The 22819-nt window shown below is 47.6% G+C and overlaps 1 protein-coding gene and 1 pseudogene across 1 annotated transcript in view; both read left to right on the top strand.

Annotated features, from left to right (window-relative positions):
* The window catches only part of IL1RAPL2 (interleukin 1 receptor accessory protein like 2), a 516704-nt gene that overhangs the window by 418665 nt on the left and 75220 nt on the right, over positions 1-22819 (top strand). The window lies entirely within an intron of this gene.
* Positions 14197-14316, top strand: LOC136663412 (5S ribosomal RNA; annotated as a pseudogene).

Genomic DNA, 22819 nt, shown 5'->3' with positions numbered 1-22819 from the left:
ACTGTACTTTTGACCAGTGCCCATATGGAGAAGGAAGCAAGACTGCACCAACATGTTCTCAACACCCCTACCTCTACACATGTTTGGAGGAATATTTGAAAGGACCTTTGCCTGTACGGTTTGTAGCCCTAAGGCTACCAAGTGTACATATGAAGCTGACTTAGGCCAAACTAGATAACTCCAGGGCTTGGTACAGAGGTCTTCTCCAGTTCTTATAACCTGAATTTAGCTGGGTTTGAAGCCAGGGACTGACTTCTAGGAAAAAGGCACCCACATTAAAGGCATAGCAAAGGCTGTAGCTCCATAGTAGGCATATCCAGGTAGAATTGGGGAAGACCCCAGGAAAACTGCTGCCAGCTGATGTAGGCAACGCTGAGCAAAAGGGGTTAATTGTCTGGCTCAATTTGTTCCCTTGGCTGTGCAAGAATTGAATGGGGAACTTCCCAGCTTTCGCAACTCAGCCTCTCAGTCACTGCCCTACACTAGCTCATCAAAGATGCTGCCTTGGTCACAGACGATGTTCAGTGCTCCGGCTCGGAGCAGACATTCACGCAAGCATTTGGAGCAAGTTCTGACCCAGGTTTGAATTTAATCAGCATCAGCTTCCATCGTGTAACAAAATCCGAGCAAAGCCATAAGCCCCTTAGAAAGCTGTCATTTCACCTGAGATATTTTGCAGCCTGCTCAACTCCTAAGCCTGAGATTACAGGCTGACCCTGAAGGACAAGATAACACATCAAAGAACAACAGATCTTTACAGTTGTCTGGCAGCATCCCACCATGTGAGTGGCATGTAAGCTCTCTTTTGAATGGGGTTGTCAGATGTCAGGCAAGAAAGGTAGAAAATCCTAGAGGCTGCTGCCATATTCAAAGAGGAGCAGCTTATTCAATTACTAGAATGTACTACCCCAACCCCCAGTCCCCACCCCGCGTGTCTGCCTCACCCTGTTTTGCAATCAAAGGCAAAAAATCAAGGCGTTCTGGCTTTGCTGGAGAATCATGTCCTTTGGAAAGGCAGGATGCCGCTCTTCCTAACCTTTCTCCTTTCTGCCGGCGGGAGCATTCCATTGGGACCAGAGAACCACCTGCAGACAGGTGTTCTTGAAGGAGCACAGGAAAAAAAACTGTTCGATGCAGCTCCTGCCATCTGTTCTGGTAAAGACAAGCACAAACCCACTCAGAGCCCAATCCTGAGCTCCTGGGGCCCGTGGCTTCGGCGGCACCAAAGACAGCTGCCACTGCATCCTCCCCGCCTTGGGCAGCACCTTGGAAGAAGGCGACTTTGGTCCCCTTCCCCCCAGGTAAAGGGAGTAGACCTGCAATGGGGCTACTCGATTCACCACCAACCAAAAAGTCAGCAGTGAGGTAAAAGCGTTCAAGTTGGGCAGCAAGCCCCACATGAACGCTCAGGATGCCACCTCCCTCCCTCCCTCCCTGCTCCCTCCCCCCAGCATGCCTCCTCCCTGCCCTCTCCCCCTCCCCCCTCCCCGGAACGCCCCCTCCCCGCCCCCCACACCGCCTCTTACCTTTCTGCGGCTCAGTGGTCCGCTGAGCAGCGGAGCTCGGGCACCCGCCCAGCGCTAGCCCAGTGCTGGGAGTCGCTGGGCTACCACCGGTGCTTGCCTGGCGGTAAGCCTCACAGACATGCCTTACGGCACGTTTGTGACAGTGCACACCAATGGTGAGCCAGTGTGCCAAGCCCAGGACTGGGCCTTTGGTCAGGGATGGCTGAAGACCTTGAGATGCCTAAGGCAGCATGCCAAGTGTAACATGTAACACCATCTACCTTGCCTGGCAGCCATCTTCTGTGTGTCTCCCATCTCCTGGGAACTCTCTGCTTCTTTCCCAATGAACCGTTCCCATGAGAAGCTGAGAAGTTGGGCCCAAAACCATGACCTCAGCTGCAGCTGCCTGGTGTTATGGGAACGGGGAGATAAGATGCATTCCTCTGTGTTTACCCCAGGAGCTCCTCAAGGCTATGTTGATTATTCAGGTGTATCACCTTAGCTGCACCTGCTGAATCGTTCTTCTCCCAAGTGTTGTATCACTTTAGCAATAAACACCTAAGTCTACATAAGCCTTATTTGCGTATTTGGTCATTGCTTTGCTCCCAGACCTTGCTGATGGCTAGCAGGCTGCATGGCCCAGTGGGTCACCTGAAGACCGTGTAAGACCCAGATCCTAACCAACTTTCAACCACTGGCATAACCGTGTCAATGGGATTTGTACTGCATCTTGCAGTTGGGTGGCAGTCATGGAGACCTCCTCAAAGTAAGGGAATGTTTGTTCTCTTACCTCAGAGCTACATTGCCCTTGTGTCAGTGCTGGAAAGTGGGTTAGGATTGTACCCTAAGTCATATGCCTGGGGGCTAAGTCATTGTACCCTAAGTCATTCCCCTGGGGGCTGGGGATAAGAATAGGCCCTCAGTTTGGCTGTACTTGTCGTAAGAGGCAACTAAACAGCCACCGGGTAGATGGGACTCGTTAGCCTAGGAAGGCAGCTCATCTGAGAGAAGGAAAACTCTGATCTCAAACCTCCACTGCCTTGTGGCTACATCCAGTTATGGAAAAGGCTTCAGGAGTCAACCTGGAGGCAAAATCCGGAGCCAGAGTCCCTGAGGCAGTTCATGGCTGAACACAGTCACGTTCTGGCAACTCCTGCGACGCCGCTGGAACCAACCGTATTGGCCTCTGCCTTTCCATTGGATCATTCCAGCGACATGGAGAGGGGGGATTTGCTGCATGGGTAACAGCCTATCCATACCTACTTTACCCAGGCTTCGCGCTCTGGAGAGGACACTCTGTTCCAGAACCACTATTCAGAGCGTGACACCGTAGTCTCCCGAGACTGAAGGATGCCAACATATGCCTGGAAATACCTCTGTATGCCTGGAGGTGCTCAGGTAAATTGGATTTTAGACAAATAACACTCTTTTATGATGACCTTGGACTAAGCTTGCTTCTATTACAGAACTCAAAGAACTTCCAGCCCACAGTCAGAGCTAGCACCTGGAACTGCCCCCCATAACTGGTATATACCCCCCCCACCTACTATCATTTGTTCATCAACATTGGGCGCAATCCAGCCTTGACTTGGGCTGACACAAGTCCCTTGTGCTGGCCCAGGAGGGTCGCAAACAATGCGCCTCCTCAGGAGGAAGCCAGGCCGGTGCTCAGAGAAGCACCGGCCTGCAAAGGCCAACGCAAGCCTCTGCACCAGCCCAGCTGGGCCGACGCAAGGAGCAAAGGTAGGTGGGGGGGAGGTGGGAGGGAGGCGTTCCTGGGCAGGGGGATGGCAGGTGGTGGGTGACCCCAGGGGCGGACGGGGAGTGTGAGGTGGGGCTGGGATCCAGCAGTTATGCCGGATCCCAACGCCCATTTCTGTGGAGAATGGAGCGGCTTTAAGCCGCTCTGCTCTCCTCAGACTTGTGCCACCTCAAGAGGTGGCACAAGTTCAAGGAGACCCATCAGGCCAGTGGCCCTTACCCGGAGGTAAGGGGAAATGTTTCCCCTTGCCTCTGGCTGAGCCACTTATGGCCCCTATCTAGCGCAGGATAGGATTGTGCGCATTGTGAATGAACAACCCTGCAGGCAGAACTTTCATATCAAATGCAAGCCTTTTTAATGCAGACAGTTAATACATTCAGCTTCCTGACATAGGGGTGGTTCAGACATGCAAGATGACTTGCATAACAACTACGTGTAGAGCCCATTGCTCATGGAAAGCTAGGATATCAGGAAAGGGCTCAGCCTAACTTTCCTGTTTTTGCAAGTTAAGGGAGCTTTTTCTTCCTTGCAAGCACCTCTTCATGCAATCCCCATCCTGCTCCTCCTTTGCAGCTTACAATGGGACATTCTAGCCAGAAAGGCTTTACATAAGAACATAAGAACATAAGAACAGCCCCACTGGATCAGGCCATAGGCCCATCTAGTCCAGCTTCCTGTATCTCACAGCGGCCCACCAAATGCCCCAGGGAGCACACCAGATAACAAGAGACCTCATCCAGCCTTGATTCTGCCGATCACATAAAATGGACTTAAAACTTTTCACTCAGTGGGTTATGATGGAGCCCAGTCACGTATTTTGTTGCCAGACTTCACAGGTATCTTCACTTGCATGTATGAACCAGCCCCAACTGCTGAGTTTTCAAACTGATCAAGAATCAAGTTATCGGACGTTCCAATAAATGCAATTTCCTGCAAATGTGTCATCCTGCAACTTCCAATTTTAAATACTTACTGGATACTTACTGTATTTCTTTGCAGTTGTGGGGATGGTATGCTACTTATGTCAGGTTTTCTGATGCACAGTACCTCCTGTTTTACATTTCTGGCTTGTAGCAGCAGCAAAGGAGTATAGTTATTTGGTAATTGAGGCTTGCACAAGGAAAGCCTTGTGATTCAAGGGTGCTGCCGATCTGATACTGCAGCAGTTTGATCTTCCTGTTCTTTGGAATGAAGCTGCAAGGTTATCTGCCAGTTTCTCATCTCGCATCACAACTGGCCTGTGGCTTTCCTGACCCAGGGTGTTTTCCGAGAACTGCCAGCAACCTGTATTAATTCACGGCACTGGGCCTTTGACAATGGCGACCTTCCCTCTCACTCTCTCAGACAGATGGAAGCAAGGCATGGGGCAGAGAAGCCATCATTGTCGTGTGCCAAGACTGTGGTGCAATTGCCAGGTATCATAAGTTGTGGAGTGGCAGAGAAGATGAGAAGGGAAATGGGCTTTGTTTGTGCTGGTGTTATTTGTCAACTGGAGAGATTGCTGGGGCTTAGACAGTGGCGTCACTAGGGTTCGCGTCACCCGGTGCGGGAGGCCAGCACGTCACCCCCCCTGCAGTGGGCGGGGCAACACTCTAGGTAGATAGAATAAAGATATTTCAACGTAGTTTGTTTCATCGCATTCGGCATGAAATCACACATTGATTGATATATAACATGATGGTATTCCTCCAAACTCTGATTTTAGTGATTTTGGTCACTAGTGGTGTCATCTCCCCACAGTGAGTAAATGAATAAGATTAAGTTCAACAGGGACAAATGCAAGATTCTGCATTTTGGCAAAAAAAATAACCAAAGACACAAGTATAGAATGGGAAATACCTGGCTTGGCAACACAACATGTGAGAGAGATCTTGGAGTTGCAGTGGATCGCAAGATGAACATGAGTCAGCAGTGTGATACAGCTGCAAAAAAGGCTAATGTAATTTTAGCTTGCATTAGGAGAACCGTAGCTTCCAACTTACTAACACCTTATTGGAGCAGTTCTCAAACTTTTAGCACTGGGACCCACTTCTTAGAATGACAATCTGTCCAGGACCCATCATAAAGCAAATTAAAATAAATAATTATAAATAAAGTAAAATCAATAAATAAGGGAAAGCCAGCCCTGTTCCACCAAGTGAATTTTCTCTGCAGCCAGCCTGCAGTAACATCCCCCCCCCAAAAAAAAGAATCAGTAAGATTTTCACCCCTACCTAGTACCCAATTTAAGTTCTTATATTTCAAGTATATCACTATCAAGACCCACCTGGCTTTGCAAGTCTGAGAGCCCAATCCTATGCCTGTCTACTCGAAAGTCCCATTATAGGCAGTGGGGTTTACTCCCAGGAAAGTGTGGATAGAACTGCAGCCTAAAACAGAAAAAAATTTCACCTTACCCTGTCAAGCCTGTTTCATTCTTTTATGGGGGGGCTGCCTTTTGGAGCATTTGTTGAGCTCCAGTTGCATCAAATCAGGACCATTCTGGTGGCCTCACATTTCCCTTTGCCTGACCTGCCCAGGAGCTAAGGCATGTTTGCTTACTCGCGAGTAAACGTGACCATGTGTCTTAGTTTTGCTTTCAATAGGGCTCAATACATTTGCCAGCTTGGAGGGAAGAACCTCCTTCTCGGGTGTTTTTGGGGGGGCTACATTCATTGGATCAGGACCATTCTGGTGTTGTTGGATTCCTCTCAGCCTGCCCTTTCAGATGGACTAAGGCATGTTCACCTACTCACGAGTAAACACGCGATACCCCTTGGTTTCTCTTTCCATTGCGCTCCATGCATTTTTTATTTTCCGGTTTTTTGCCAATAACTTTTGATTAAAAGGAGATATTTCACTCCCATTTTTTGCATTGCATTCTGCTCGAATTCTGCATCCAACGGTATATAACATGATGGTATTACTGCTAACCACCACGATTTTAGCACGTCACCCCCCTCTTGTGCGTCACCCAGTGCGGCCAGCACCCCCCCTAGTGACACCACTGGAGAAGAGCCAAGGTAAAATAGAACTGCCTGGTGCATCAAGGCGGCCCAACCTTCTTTTAGAGGAGGAGCTTTAACCTGATCCTATTCATTGCTAGTACAGTGAGGCCACATGGCCCACACTTCATCCAGTGCTGTAACTGAGCAGGCCAGAGGTCTCCCTGGAGTAAGGAAACATTGTCCCCTTAGCCAGTGTTGAGCCCTGTCCTGCCCAAAAGTTTTACTCAGATCTGTCCGAGGAAAATCATTGGAGCAAGTCCGAGAAGCCCCATGTAGGGCTTTCAGGTCCAGTATGGGGATTAGGATACAGCAGAAGACTCCACCATCCCTGCACCCTTCCTGGGCCTGAACCGCCCTCCTCCCTGCTCCTGTGCTGCTTGGCACTGAACTTAACAGTGCCAGCAGCTGTTGATGTGAATTCAGTGCTGGTGGAACAGCACGGGCCTTCCCACCAGTGCTGCCTATTCCTGAGTCATGAATGTGCTTCATACATCTGCAGGTAGCCACTGTGTCAGTGTTATCAACCCATAGGATTGGGCTGTGAGACAGATCTTTGCCTTCCATGCAGAAAACCCTAAGCTCAGTCTCCAGCTTCTCTGGGTTTAGCTAGGAAAGACCCTGCTTAAAACCCTGCAGAGCCAGTCAGTGTAAACAATACTGATGAAGGTGGACTAATAGCTTTATTTAGTAGAAGACAGATTCATATCATTTACCATTTCCCTGGAAATATATATTGCTTTACCATCCTTGTCTCATCAGTTCTCACCAAATAGCCTCAGGACTTTGATCAAAGTTATTCCCATTTTACTGATGAGGAGCTGAAGGTGATGGACTCACTGAACTACCCAGCAAGTCAAGACATTCTGAATGGCTGTGATTGATGGTACTTAGGGCCAGTTTATAAAATCCTTCTCATCAAGTGGAACAACATTTGATGGATTGAACTGCTTCAGGCTGTGCAGAGCTGAAGTCGTAAAGTTTTTCCAAGGCTAACAGCAGTCAGGTCAGGTAGACAGTTGGGCACCCAGAGATGGCAATCTGGGTGGAGGTGGAGAAGGAGATGTGACGTTGGAAATTTTATGGCTGCATGTAGGGAGAACATAAGAAGAGCCCTGCTGGATCAGGTCAAAGGCCCATCTAGTCTAGCTTCCTGTATCTCATAGTGGTCCACCAGACGTCTCAGGGAGCACACAAGGCAATAAGAGACCTGCATCCTGGTGCCCTCCCTTGCGTCTGGCTTTCTGAAGTAGCCTACTTCTAAAATCAGGAGGTTGCACCTACCCATCGTGGTTTATAACCTGTGTTGTACTTTTCCTCCAGAAATCCATCCAATTTCCTTTTTAAAGGCATCTAGGCCAGATGTCATCACCACATCCTGTGGCAAGGAGTTCCACAGACTAATTACAAGCTGGGTGAAGAAATATTTTATTTTGTCTGTCCTAACTCTCCTATCTAGAACATAAGAACTTAAGAAGAGCCCTGCTGGATCAGGCCATAGGCCCATCTAGTCCAGCTTCCTATCTCACAGTGGCCCATCAGATGCCTCAGGGAGCACACAAGGCAGTATGAGAAGCTGTTCATACTGAGGATTAAAGCTTGAAGCAACAGTTAAGAAAGGCCAGTCTGGATCTTACCAGTTCCTCCAATCACTAGGGTTGATTGGCTGCAGTATCCTGCCTTGCCATCATCTAGGTGGCACTGTAGAGCAGGAAAGTTGAGGCCAATAATTCCCCCTGCTTGAGAGCTGGTGGCGCAGAGTGCAACCATCTGGGCCTGGCAGCTGGAGGTCCTGGTTTGAGAAACCCCATACTGGACACATTGTCTACTACATGGCACTGGCTCCACTGCACCTACAAATGCTGGTGTGGTGCAACGGATGCCAATGTTGTAAGCAGAAACTTTCCGAACTAAGGCTTCCTTCACATATCTTGCTCCTGGTAGCATGGAAATCAAAATCGCTCCTGGTGTGATTCCCAGGGCCTCCTTGTATTGAACACAGATCACATGAAGACAACTACATGGCTCCACCCCACACATTCAGCATCCACTGGCATGGATGGAAGCAGGGCCTAAGAGAGGGGGGTGAAGGGGGTAATTTGCACCCTGGCCCAGGGTCGAAAGGGGGGCCCAGAAATTTCCTGGGATCTTACATTTTCCTATCTACTCAGATCTGTTGCCCACACGGGATGCTGGGGACACTGCCACAAGCATGCAGCTGCAGCTCTGGCAAGCCATATATACTGGGCCAAGGAACGCATACGTGACACTCCTTAACACAGTGTCAAACCTGGGAGGAAACTGGCCTGCTACAGTAGCTCTTTGGCTTGTGAATCTGCTTACCATGAAGGAGTGTTGAGGAGCTCAGAGACATGGCTGAGGGGCTTTAGCTGCTGCAGAAACAGCTTCCAGGAATGGAACTGAGCCGGGTCTAGCGCCTGCATGCTAGATCAGGCTCAGTTGTCTCGCCCCCCCAATGCCAACCAGCCAATCAGCTGGCAGCAAGCCCTGCTGCCGGCTGATAGGGGGCCTGCAATGGCAATCACTGCTAGCATGCCCATACAGGCACGCTAGCTGCCTTTCTAGTCTGAGCCCAAATAGGATGATGCTCATTTTCTGCATGATTTTCTATCTTTAAAAGACTTTAGAGAGACTTAGGAGTGTGTCTGTTTTTCCATATTACTGTATCCAGCTGTCAGTGCCACCTGGGTGGGCAGAACTGGGCTCCAAAGTTTTATCCAACTGTCTCCACCCTCCCCCCATCCTGTTTTGCCCCCTACCCCATGCTGCTATCCAGTCACCACCCTCCCCCACTCTGTTTGACCCTCCCCCTTTAGAAAGGGGGGTCCAAAAGAAACTTTGTACCCCCTGATAAAATTCCTCTCAATGGCCCTGGATGGAAGAACTTATGCAATCACCTCTCTGCCACATGATTTCATTCCTCACACTCATCATACAGAAATGGCTGCCTGCTGCTTGGGCGCAGGTGTGACGGAGACCTATTTGTCCATTCAGTGGGCTTTGAAAACCGGAGAGCTTTGTTTATAGGGAGCGCAGAGTTCAATAGGGTAACAAGACAAATTGAAAATACACACTTCTGGGCTTACTTTCCTACCTTTGTCCAGTGCTGAATTGTACCCTTTGATGTGTGTAATTTAGAAGTCCTGGCAGTGGTTGTGAGGCAATTGTTGTTGGAAATGACTGCCTTTTAATCATACAATTTTCTCAGTTGCCTTTCGGAGCTCGGTTGTAATTCATTGCAATTTGCACTTGGCACAGGGCTCTGGAGCTGTTTCTCAATTGGAAAGAGCTTTGAAAATCGCCCTCAGCCTATTTGTCTATTTGATTTGCATCATTAGATTTGTTTGTGTTAACATTTGGGATAAATTCTCCCCTCTGATCAATGAATGCTTGTCTCAGATAAGGAGCAGCAACAAAGGATTCTCTCTGCTACACCATGTGTAAACTGACTTTGCTCTGAGCAGAAACTTCTTCCCTGATAGGAAAAAAAAAAAATTCTACAGGGATGAATCGTAAAGAATTGCATATTCATTGTTCGCAATTGATATTGCAATACTGCATTGCGTTATTCCTTCTGAACAGCAAAGCCTCTTGTGACACCTTAAAGACATACACATTTATTGAAGCGTAAACTTCAATAAGTGTACTGTAGGTCTCTTGTAGGTGACGCATCCTCGGCATCACCTGGCAGGACAAAGTTCCAAACAACACAGTCCTGGAACGTGCTGGAATCCCTAGCATGTATTCACTGCTGAAACAGAGACGCCTGCGTTGGCTCGGTCATGTCGTGAGAATGGATGATGGCTGGATCACAAAGGATCTCCTCTATGGAGAACTCATGCAAGGAAAGCGCCCTACAGGTAGACCACAGCTGCGATACAAGGACATCTGCAAGAGGGATCTGAAGGCCTTAGGGATGGACCTCAACAAGTGGGAAACCCTGGCCTCTGAGCGGCCCGCTTGGAGGCAGGCTGTGCAGCCTGGCCTTTCCCAGTTTGAAGAGACACTTAGCCAACAGTCTGAGGCTAAGAGGCAAAGAAGGAAGGCCCATAGCCAGGGAGACAGACCAGGGACAGACTGCACTTGCTCCGGGTGTGGAAGGGATTGTCACTCCCGGATTGGCCTTTTCAGCTACACTAGACGCTGTGCCAGAACCAACTTTCAGAGCGCGATACCATAGTCTTTCGAGACTGAAGGTTGCCAAGACTAGGTCTCTTCACCAGAGGTACCTTGGATTCCAGACCACAAAAGCTTATGGTACAATAAACCAGTGACTCTTTGAGGTACCAGAAGACTTTTGCTGCAAGAGGGTAAGGTAAGGTGGTTATTCTTCTGGAGAATATCCTCCAGTGTTTCTCAACTGTGGGTCGAGACTCACTAGGTGGGTTGCAAGCCAATTTCAGGTGGGTCCCCATTCATTTCAATATTTCATTTTTAATATATTAGACTTGATGCTACAATGGTATGTGACTGCATTTGGGGAAATGTTACAGACCTGTAAGTCCCTGAGGCAGTTCATGGCTGAACACAGTCACGTTCTGGCAACTCCTGCGACGCCGCTGGAACCAACCGTATTGGCCTCTGCCTTTCCATTGGACCATTTCAGTGACATGGAGAGGGGGGATTTGCTGCATGGGTAACAGCCTATCCTCCATACCTACTTTACCCAGGCTTCGCGCACTGGAGAGGACACTCTGTTCCAGAACCACCAATCACAGCGTGACACCATAGTCTTCCGAGACTGAAGGATGCCAACAAGTAAAAAGTACAGACCTGTACTTTTAGCAAGCTATTATGTATATTCTTTTAACAATGATAGTAAATGGGACTTACTCCTGGTTAAGTGTGGGTAGGATTGCAGCCTAGGATTGTTAAACATGTTCCTGCTCGATGTCACTTCTGGTCATGACATCACTTCTGGTGGGTCCTGACAGATTCTCATTCTGAAAAGTGGGTCCTGATGCTAAATGTGTGAGAACCACTGCTCCAGAGGGTATATATTTGCCCGTACATTGTGAAGGGGAAAGTTTACATTCACTGTCCTTGAAATGCTGTTCTTTGGCCCCTTCTGATGTTCTGTCTCCCAACCAGTGATGCAAAAACACATGAAGGCAGGCAGCTAGGAAATAAATGATTGAGGACAGACATCTGTGGCCTGGCTTACATGTGGATGTTCCTTGTTTGATGATAGCAGCAGGACAATTTATCTGGGCCGGGCACAAACTTGTATTCCTTTCCCTCCATGAAGGATGGATGTTGGAGGACTGAGAGTATCCTTCAGCCACTCTTATTTTTGATAAATGTGTGCTCTGCTTTTTCTGCACTGCCCCAAATGCCACAAAAAAATGGCAACAATAAGAAAACAGGAAAATGAATTACCCCAAAACACAACAATGAAAACAGTAATATAAAAGCAGAATGCAAATCCAAGCAAAATAACTGCATCTAACAGTAAGTCTCACCCAGGCCAAATGCCTTGCGGAAGAGACAAGTCTTTGCAAGCCTTTGGAGGGAGGGTAATCACAGTGGGTGCCACCTTTCCTTATCACCCTGCCACATCAGAAGCAAGATGTTGCTTCACGTGTTGAATGGATTTTGCAGGAGGCACATATGGGTGAAGTTTCCTTTGTTCAACTACTATATGTTTCTGACTGCCTGATTTGTTTTACTGGTCTAGAAGGGGCCTTCCCCTTCCTGTCCTGCTCCAATGAAAACAAGCTCCGAACCTCACAGGCCTCCAATGAAAATAGCCTCACATACAGGGAGAAACTAGAGCTTGCAGCAGCGACAACTTACAGGTTGTGCATCTCACAGCCCAACCTCACAGGTTGTGCACGATTGCGCATGTGCTTCACTCCGTTTCTGAGTGGTTGTGTGATCAGAGGGGAGGCTGAGCTGTTGTTGCTGCAAACTGTTCACACCAAGTGACTTGGAGAACCGTTCTGAGAGGCTAGAGCTGAGGCAGATGTGAACTCCGCCTCCCCTGTGATTGCACCAGTGCTGGGGTTGGCTCCTGATGGCCTTGCGGTGTGATATAATCACATCATACCATACTTCCAGGTCTTAAAGCTTTTGTTTCTGCAGTCGTGTCTGGCTCTGAAGGCAAGGAGGAGGGGCCGCTTTACACCAGTGGCAAGGCATCTACAGAAACTTAGTGTTTCCCCCCCCCCACATTCCAGGAACACCAGTGCCCCTCAGTCAAGCACATTGTGATGTTGCTACCTCTTTCCTTCCACCTCCCACTCATCCTACCTCCTTGGTCCACTCCCTGGCTAATCACATTGCTCTCATAAGAACATAAGAACAGCCCCACTGGATCAGGCCATAGGCCCATCTAGTCTAGCTTCCTGTATCTCACAGTGGCCCACCAAATGCCCCAGGGAGCACACCAGATAACAAGAGACCTGCAAGGCCTCCTGGGAATTGTAGTTTAAGAACATAAGAACAGCCCCACTGGATCAGGCCATAGGCCCATCTAGTCCAGCTTCCTGTATCTCACAGCGGCCCACCAAATGCCCCAGGGAGCACACCAGATAACAAGAGACCTACATCCTGGTGCCCTCCCTTGCATCTGGCCTTCTGACATAGCCCATTTCTAAAATCAAGAGGTTGCGCATACACATCATGGCTTGTACCCCGTAATGGATTTTTCCTCCAGAAACTTGTCCAATCCCCTTTTAAAGGTGTCCAGGCTAGATGCCATCACCACATCCTGTGGCAAGGAGTTCCACAGACCAACCACACGCTGAGTAAAGATATATTTTCTTTTGCCTGTTCTAACTCTCCCGACACTCAATTTTAGTGGATGTCCCCTGGTTCTGTTGTTATGTGAGAGTGTAAAGAGCATCTCCCTATCCAGGGACCTTGCTTCCAGGACAGCAACTAAATTGGTCAGGGAATGGAGGAAAAGGTGAGTGCCAGGTTCAATCTCTAGTACCTTCAGATAGGACAGACACAAAAATCCCTGCCTGCAACTCTGGAGAGCTGCCACCACTTAGATGGAGGCATGGCCTGACTCTCTCCAAATAAGCATGCTGTGTTCCTTTGATAACCATGTGTTTAATGGAATGCGTAGTTTGAACCTCAGGGAACACCAGGGATGGCAGAAGTGATACAACTGGTAGCAGTATCGCTGAAACCTGCCAGGTTCACACCTAAATTCATGCATCCCCCTAATACCTCTAATTGGATCCTGTCTGTAGCCTTCCTTGTCCAAGAGGGTGTTGCTGCGATACTTTCAAATAAACTAGTATGACACTTTTAATTGGCTCTGCTTTTGTAAGTGGACATACACATGCTTTTGACCCTCACAGAGTTCCTTTTTGAAACAGGAAAGGGTTGTTGCTGGATTGCTCCCTCTTTGCTTTCTTTGCCTGGAAAGACATCATCATGTTCCATTCGCATCTGCATTTCAATGTAGAAACACTGTCCTTATTAACTTCATTTCTCCATAAATTTTGGAAACTCTATTGCTTCCATGACCTTGTTATAATTATCTTGTTAATGAGCTATTGCCTGCTAATCCATATAATTCTTCTGACAGGCTGACAGCCCAAGAGATTAACAAAGTTTGACCAGTATCTCAAATTCAGTGGCAAAGCTTTTTCTGCTTCTGAGAATAGAATAAAGATCTCGGTTTTTCATTAACGTTTGTTGGCGTGCAGAGCTCATGCACAGGGCTGAAATGCAATTTGGAATCATTGTGTATCCTTGCAGGTGTAAGAGAATTGCCACTTTCTTTCACGCAACCTGATCTTGGCTTTTGGTTTAGGAAATTCAGCTTGTGTTCTGTAAAAACAGGTGCACAATCCTGGCTGCCACCAGAAATCTTCCCAGGATTCATTCAAATCTGAAGTGTGGGAATGCAACTTCCATAGCCCAACATTCCATTCCATGCTGGTCTTTATTAAGAGGACTTAATTCCTCTGGCAGCAACTGTTACCCTGCACATGCCCGATCTCATCTGATCTCGGAAGCTAAGCAGGGTCAGGCTTGGTTAGTACTTGGATGGGAGACCGCTTGGGAATACCGGGTGCTGTAGGCTTATACCATAGTCTTTCGAGACTGAAGGTTGCCAACCATCTCCCTATACTGAACACTATCTCCCAATCTCATCTGATCTCAGAAGCTAAGCAGGGTCAGGCCTGGTTAGTACTTGGATGGGAGACCGCCTGGGAATACCGGGTGCTGTAGGCTTATACCATAGTCTTTCGAGACTGAAGGTTGCCAACCAATTCCTCTGACCTTACTTCAAATGTCTGTGAGGGGCATTGCAGGAACAAGAGGGAGGTGAGCTACTACTGATCAGAGGGTTGTTTATCCTGTTTCCCTCCACCAGGGAAGGAAACAGGTGTTGCTTGTGAGTGTAAACATGTTGTCATGTTGACAGCAGCATAGCTAGACACTGCAGCCCCTGGGATGGTGACATAATTATGTCTCATGATGTTGCAAACCGTGTGATCTTGCTGGACCTCTTCCTCATGTTTCGGCAGCCTCACAGTCTGGCAGCTACCTCCCTCCCTCCCTCCTCATGAGAGTCAACGAGAGCCTCCACTGGCTCAACTTTAATAGAAACTGCACAGTGGTGGTGCCCTTCAAGTGGCACCCAGGGCATGTGCCTTTCCTGCCATACCTTAGAGACACCACTGCATGTTGAAGCCCTTGCCCTGAGGAAGATATGTGCAGGTGTTCTTTTATCAGACCTTTCTAGTTATTGGGTGTTGTGTTCAGTGTGTGTACCAAATCTAGGGTTTAGCAGCCATTCAAAAGTACCCTGATAACTTTTCTAGCCCCTGAATCAGCCTGTCAGCCAGCCAACCATATAGGTATGTGTATGTTTAATGCCAGTAAAGGTTTATGGATGGATGGGTATGTGTATGCAAATAAACACATACACTTACACACAAGGATGTGTGTAAGGAATCATTGTGGTTCCTGCATTCTGTGCTTCTTTCCAGAAGTAATATGTATACTGTATACATCCCATTTATGTAAAATGGGAAGCATGTTGGCAACTTGATGTTATGAATGTGTCTGTGAAGCTGATGGCCTGAAGACGGGACATAAGTTCAGTAGAGAGAACATAAGAACAGCCCCACTGGATCAGGCCATAGGCCCATCTAGTCCAGCTTCTCACAGCGGCCCACCAAATGCCCCAGGGAGCACACCAGATAACAAGAGACCTCATCCTGGTGCCCTCCCTTGCATAAGACATTCTGACATTCTGACATAGCCCATTTCTAAAATCAGGAGGCTGCGCATACACATCATGGCTTGTACCCCGTAATGGATTTTTCCTCCAGAAACTTGTCCAATCCCTTTTTAAAGGCGTCCAGGCCAGATGCCGTCACCACATCCTGTGGCAAGGAGTTCCACAGACCAACCACACGCTGTGTAAAGAAATATTTTCTCTTGTCTGTTTGAACTCTCCGAACACTCAATTTTAGTGGATGTCCCCTGGTTCTGTTGTTATGTGAGAGTGTAAAGAGCATCTCCCTATCCACTCTGTCCATCCCCTGCATAATTTTGTATGCCTCAATCATGTCCCCCCTCAGGCGTCTCTTTTCTAGGCTGAAGAGGCCCAAACGCTGTAGCCTTTCCTCGTAAGGAAGGTGCCCCAGCCCCGTAATCATCTTAGTCGCTCTCTTTTGCACCTTTTCCATTTCCACTATGTCTTTTTTGAGATGCGGCGACCAGAACTGGACACAATACTCCAGGTGTGGCCTTACCATAGATCTGTGGTAGAAGAAGAATCCTTTGACCTGCCCTTGAGCAGCACACGGAGCCAATAGTTTTCTATCCAGGCTATAAAGCTCCTTGCTCTGACTAGACTGGGGAACCAGGCCAGCTTTCATTGAAACTCTATTGGTTCCTTCTGCCACCGGTTCAGCAGGGAGGTATAGTACCACCATCCAGCCATTTACAGTGGTGGTGGTGCTGCTGCAGCAGAACCATGAATCTCTTGCTGAAGGATTCATTTGTGTACCCCGGTCAAAGGAAAGGGGGCTTAAACCTTAATGTTACTGGAGATATTCCCCACAACAAGCGGAATGATTCATCTTGTGAGCCAGTGCCTCCAAGGCAGCTCACCTGCATGCTACAACCACCACATGGACACAACAAGAAACAGCTAGAGCAATGGTTCCCAAACTATGGTGGGTTGCGACCTGATTTTGGGTGGGTCTCATAAGGGTGATAGAAAGATCAGATAACTAATTGCCTCAAGCTATTCAAAAGCAAATAGCTGCTAAATATCCTGTAAATAGCTCAGCTCCTGTAGTTTGCAAGATAGCTGTGAACTAAGGAACTGACCAAGCATGTGTAAATACAGGGAGATAAATGTTTGAGGATCTTTTTCTGGTTATTATTATTTGCAAATAAAATATTATTTCTTTCTAGATCTCCTTTTTTTAAAAAGTCTGGTAAACCTAGAGTAACCTAGAGACCCAACAGAGTAACGTTTTAAAAAGTGGGTCCTGGTGCTGAAATGTTTGGAAACCACTGAGCGAAAGTGTCGTAGCTGGGCCACATGAAGGGAAACACCTAGAGAAAGAGTTCTCCGTGGACTCTTTTTCCATGCAGAGAGACCCATCTCAGGAAGCAGAGCTAAGCACATAGCAGCTGTCAGGCCTCAGAGAGAGCAGCAGGCATATTTTTCCCTGCTGGAAGCAGTTTGTCTTTGCCCATTTAGATGCCGAATATTTCGAAAGACATGCAGATTTTCTTGAATGCTTGATAATGTTGTTCTGTTGCTGGCTAGAGGTGAGGGCAATAAAGGCGAATTCATTTAATGGCATCCAGTAGGTAAACTACATTTTCCTAATGCAGTTACACTATCAGACTCTAGCAAGGAATAAATGAACTTCCCTCTTCCCCTGGTGGGGATAGCTTGATGAATGGGAGGTTCACTCCAGATGGCCGCTAGAATTCAGAGTGCTCCTCTTGGATAAATATGCCATTAATCTTACTGCAAACTACTTCTCCGCTGGATATATCCGTACCAGAGAAGCTGTGAGATCCATGAGAACCCTAGGGAAGCACGCCTGTTCCGGCTCAGAGAGTTACCTTTGTTTAATCGATTACAATGATATGTGTAAATAGCAATCTATGCACAATTTATATAGTGTAATGGTCTCAAGAAGATGGAACTGAGCCAAATACTACTCTGAGTTTAAAACAAAAAACAAGGAATAAACCTCCCTGAAAGTGGAAAGCTAGTGCAACAGGAGAAATGTTCTTACTCTTTGCTGTGCATGTTTTCCACCTACAGGGAGTTGCTATGTGTGAGGGAGCTTCCAAAAATGGTATCTTCTATCTGCAGTTTGAAGTGTACACATATAGGTAAAATGGCACCCACTGCAAGCACTGAATTTGCTCCCCTGTCCAGACAGGGAAGGGGAGATCATGGAATGGGAAACCAGCCCTGACCATGCCACCAAGTGAATTTATTCATCAAGCTACACAGAGAAGGGAAGATCATGGGGGGAAGCCAACCCTGTTCATCCCACCCAGTATAACAGCTAAGCTGTGTGCTCAAAACCATGGTTTTACTGACCATGGTTTTACCAACTTCTATTATTTAGATCAGGGGTGTCCAAACGTTTTGGCTGGAGGCCACATCATCTCTCTGACACTAAAATTATAAAATTTGAATAAATTTACGTAAATGAATATATTAGAGAACATATATGAATAGATGAAGGTCTCGCACTAGTTCAAGGCCTATAGAAGGCCTTGCACAAAGCAAGGCTGGCCTTTCCTTTGCTGCCGCTGCTGCATCACAGACATGAAACAGCAAGCAGTGGAGGGAGCCCTCGGCCCGCAGCTCATGCAAGAGGTCGAACAGTCACCCTCACATTGAGAGCAGTTGCGTCGGGCCAACATGGGCTCCAAAAAGTCTCCGGAGCGCCGGAGGCTCATTGAAGACTGGGGGCTCCCCATGGGCCGAACTGGGAGTCCCCAAGGGCTGTGAATGCCCCCCCCCCCAGCCAGGGTTTGATTTAGATAAAGATCTATATGTCAGCACCCTGGACAGTACTGCAAAAAATTATTCCCTTTCCTAGTATTGTGCATTTATGAAATCTCTGTTTCAGGTATATGGAAACATCTTGAATTTTTTTCTTCAGGCATTTATCTCTTTTTGGAGGTCCCCTGAAACTGGTGCAAATACTCACCAGTGGTGTGGTGTGGAAATGCACCATTAGTAGAATGTGCCAAGGGGTAAGAATGGGTAAGTCTGTGCCCGGTGCTCCACTTCAAGTGGCACCCAGGACAGATGTCCCCACTTACCACTCCCTAGACACGCCACTGGTGGTACAGTTCATCCCACAAGCTCATTCTGCTGCCTGCATAGCGAAGACCTTACAATGCAATCCCAAGCATGTTTGCTAGATGTAAATCCTATTATGCTCAATGGAACTGACTCCCGCACGCACATAAGCGTGCCTAGGGCTGCGGCCTCCGTGCCCTTCCACTCAGATGCGAGCATCTTGAAACCGCTCCACAGGTGGGGAGAGGGGGCTTTTATCTTTTCATGTAACCTCTCAAAGGCCTAATAGGTGCACACTCACTGTCACTGCTGCTTGTTAGCCTGGCGCTATATGCATTCGTGAGTGTGTTTTTCAGAGATCTTGATGTGGAAGTGAGAGAAGGCTTTTATTTTAGGCATTAATGAGTTGGAAGCAGGTCAGCAGTGCATTTCTGGCTCGTTAAAGGCACTCTCCTGGTCAGGAATAATTGCCAATGTGCCTTGCCGTGACTGTCTCATCATACTTTCATGAACTGGGGGATTGCAGATGAGAAGGAAGTCGTAGGAAAAAAGGGAGGGGGAATCCTTCCATTTGTGTGTGTGTGTGTGATTATCTATGAAGATTAAAGGGCTTGTAATTGTTTGTACTCCCAGCTGCCCATTTGATAAGGCAAATTATTTTGTATGTCTGGCTGCTGTTTTGCTCTTCTTCACCTACAGATCTTCACCTTCGCCATCACTTGACACGGACGATCATTGGTTGTGTTCAGAGTGCGCCATGCAGCATCTCCCATTCTGCATCTTGTGCTATTCTGGAATGGCTCTGAACCTGCAAGAGTGGGTTGGGAGGGCTTAGAGGGGCTGCAGCAGAAAGAGAGGGGGCAGGAACTCCCCAGAGCATGAAAGAAACATTATGTACTATTCCTTACACGGTCACTGTACTTCTTATAGTACAGTGTACTAATTTTCCTTCTTTTACATGAGTGGCATTTCAGTGGCTTTCTAGATTGGGGTATCTTCCAAGGGCATCTTGGGCGGCAGTATTGCCAGCTCCTGCTCCAGAAGCATCATTTCCTGTCTTGTCGGGTCTTCTTGGACATGGGCAATCCAATTCTAACCAGCGTTGATGCAGCAGGGCCATGCAGGGCTATGCCTGAATAGAGCAGGCTGGAGGTATCCTCAGGGTAAGGGGTCATTTGTCTCCTTGCCCCATGGAAAACCCCAGTCATGAAAACGGCTGTAGCCAGACCTAATTCACTGGTGCAAGTCCAAGTGGAGCCACGTTGGCAATTCTGGCACAGGAAAGGGAACTGGATACAGCATGTGTCAAAGCCACCGATCCCACCACCCCCTTCCTGGACTCAATTCACCCATTGCCCACCCCTCCCTGCCCTTCCCCACCCCCTGCACTGCTCAGAGCAGCTCTTACCTGCTCAGGTGCATGCTCCACCTGGATCAGGCACCAGCAGGATGGCATAGGCCTTCCCACCAGCACTCCTAACTTCTGCACAACATGCTTTATGGCATGATTGTGACAGCACTCGGTCGCTGCACTGGAATAAGAGGCTAGGATTGTGCTGGGAAACAAGTGTTAAAAAAGGAAAGTTGTACCCCCACACTGGTTATACAGCAAGCTTTTCCTCTCTCTTATGCAGGTCCACCCCTACAGTTTAGTGGTTGGCTGAATAAGACAGAAACCTTAGAGTTCCCATGGTTTTTGTTTGTCTGTTTTTAATCACAGTGTTTCTCCGAGTTTGGCCAATAAAGAACAGCCTAATTATCGCTACTAAAGTTGTACTTAGGAGTTGTAGTACCTGCACTAGTAAGAACAGTTTGTACTTTGCCCAAGGAACTCGAGGCTTACAGATCAGCCCCTTTGCATGGAACACAGAAATTTCCTGAGGAGGGATTGTTAAGCATGGCAAGGAGTTCAGTTCCCTACGGTCAGCAGGTCTGTATTTGGCACCTAAAGAAATCCATGTGCACTCACAAGTTTCTGAAATGTAATCACTGAGTCACATCATTGAGTACTTAATCTCCAGGAAAGTTAACTTTCCCAGCACAGGCTGGATCATATCAGCAGGATTCTTGCACACATTTGTATCCCCCAGGTGCTTATTATGCCTTCTGTTCCTGTGGCAAACAGGACCAAAGAGGGAGATCTCCGCCGGGAGCCCTTTTGATGTCATGTGATGCTGCTTTCTCCAAACAGATCAGAAGTGCCATGGCACAGCTTGCTTACTGCAGTACAACAAAGGTGCCGGTGGGCTTCAATCAAAGAGCTTGCCAGTAGTAACATGAGGATGTATGGACTCTATTATTAGACAGATCTTTCTGGCCTTGGAAACGGCTGTAAGAATAAGGGACAGTGTCAGTCGGTGCAAAAACAAAAGAAAACCAGAAAGCAAAATCCATAAGTTGGGGGGGGGGAGAGAGAGAGAGAGAGAGAAATCATTTACCATTGCCCCAAAAGCACTTTGCTCGAGACTAGACTGCATCAGTGTTTCTCAACCAGTGGTGCAGGTGCCACCAGTGGTACGTGAAGTGGTGTCTGGTGGTACTTGCAGGACCCCTCAATACCTGCCGCCCAGCAGCAAGACACAACAAACAGCTGTAGGAAGCTCGGCTTGATGGGCAGAGCTCCAAAGCATACTTTTTCCATGCCCAAAAAAGCCTTCCCGTTCACCCTGAGCCTCTTACTGGTTGGCAACCTTCAGACTCGAAAGACTATGGTAAAAGCCTACAGCACCTGGTATTCCCTGGCGGTCTCCCATCCAAGTACTAACCAGGCCTGACCCTGCCTAGCTTCCAAGATCAGGCAAGATCAGGCGTTGATTGCATCTGGCCTCCCAAACCAGAAGTACCTGGTGATGATGTCATTGCCAGTGATTTCCAGTGGTACTTTGAATAGGTGAACCATGTGAAGCGGTATGGCAGAGGACAAACACTAAGAAACATTGATCTACATGGAATTATTGTTAAGAATATTTCTATACCCCATTTAAAAAGTCACAAGGCTTTTTGCAAGTCACAAATGGGAAGTGTGTATTTAATGGTTATAATGTTTGACAAAACATATGCTATGTGGAAGGATGCTACAACCAAGGTACCAGCAGAATGAATGAATGAATGGTCCCCTATCCCCCCAAAAAGTGCTTACTACATGAAGCAGTGGCAAGGGTCAGTATTTAAAGCCATGCTTGCATCTTGAGGATGTAATTATTTGTTTGCTCAACATTGGGATGGGCAAATGGTAGATCACACAGGCCTTAAAAAAGAAACCTTTTTTTTTTTTTACATTGCCAAGAATGTTTGAATGAATTTAGGATATATTTGGGGTGCTTAATCCAAAAAATGGCACCAGTTTTGCCCGATTGGCTCTAATTTGGGGGGTATGGCATAGCAAACTTATATACTGATTCAAGCAGCTTCCTTGCAGGGAAGCCGACACCATGGCTTCCTCACAAGGAAGCTGCTTGAATCATCATAAAAGGTGGCTATGCCATACCCCCAAAATTAAGTACCCAAAAATGATGCCATTTTTTAATTCAGCACCCCAAATATATCCAAGAATAGGTTTGACTCTTAAGACAGCAAAAGATATGTAGGCCTATGTCATTAACCACTGACCAGTTTGTGGCTGGCCTGTGAGTTATTAGACTTCTTACAAAGATCTAATTCCTTCTGCAAATCTTAATTGAGATATGAGCTGACTGACCTTGACTGACACTTTCACTGGTACTGAAGACAGTTGAATGGTGTCCAATCACCAATCACCAATAGGGACAGGCAGGGGCGTGTTGGAGGTGGGGTGGCCCTTTATGTTAAGGAAGGGATAGAATCCAGCAAAGTAGAGATTGAAGGTGGGTCCGACTCCACCGTAGAATCTCTGTGGGTTAAATTACCAGGCTTGTGCAGCGATGTAATACTGGGGGTGTGCTATCGTCCTCCAGACCAGAAATCTGATGGGGACCTTGAAATGAGGAAACAGATCAGGGAGGTGACAAGGAAGGACAGGGTTGTAATCATGGGGGACTTCAATTATCCTCATATTGACTGGGTCAATTTGTGTTCTGGTCACGATAAGGAAACCGGATTTCTTGACGTGCTAAATGACTGTGGCTTAGATCAGCTAGTCACGGAGCCCACCAGAGGACAGGTGACTCTGGATTTAATTTTGTGCAGTACGCAGGACCTGGTTAGAGATGTAAACGTTACTGAGCCATTGGGGAACAGTGATCATGCTGCGATCCGTTTTGACGTGCACGTTGGGGGAAGAATACCAGGCAAATCTCTAACA

Source organism: Tiliqua scincoides, chromosome 12 (assembly GCF_035046505.1).
Source record: "Tiliqua scincoides isolate rTilSci1 chromosome 12, rTilSci1.hap2, whole genome shotgun sequence".
Classification (NCBI taxonomy): Eukaryota; Metazoa; Chordata; class Lepidosauria; order Squamata; family Scincidae; genus Tiliqua; species Tiliqua scincoides.
The sequence above is the reverse complement of the archived record's forward strand: the minus strand, read 5'-3'. Positions and strand labels throughout refer to the sequence as shown.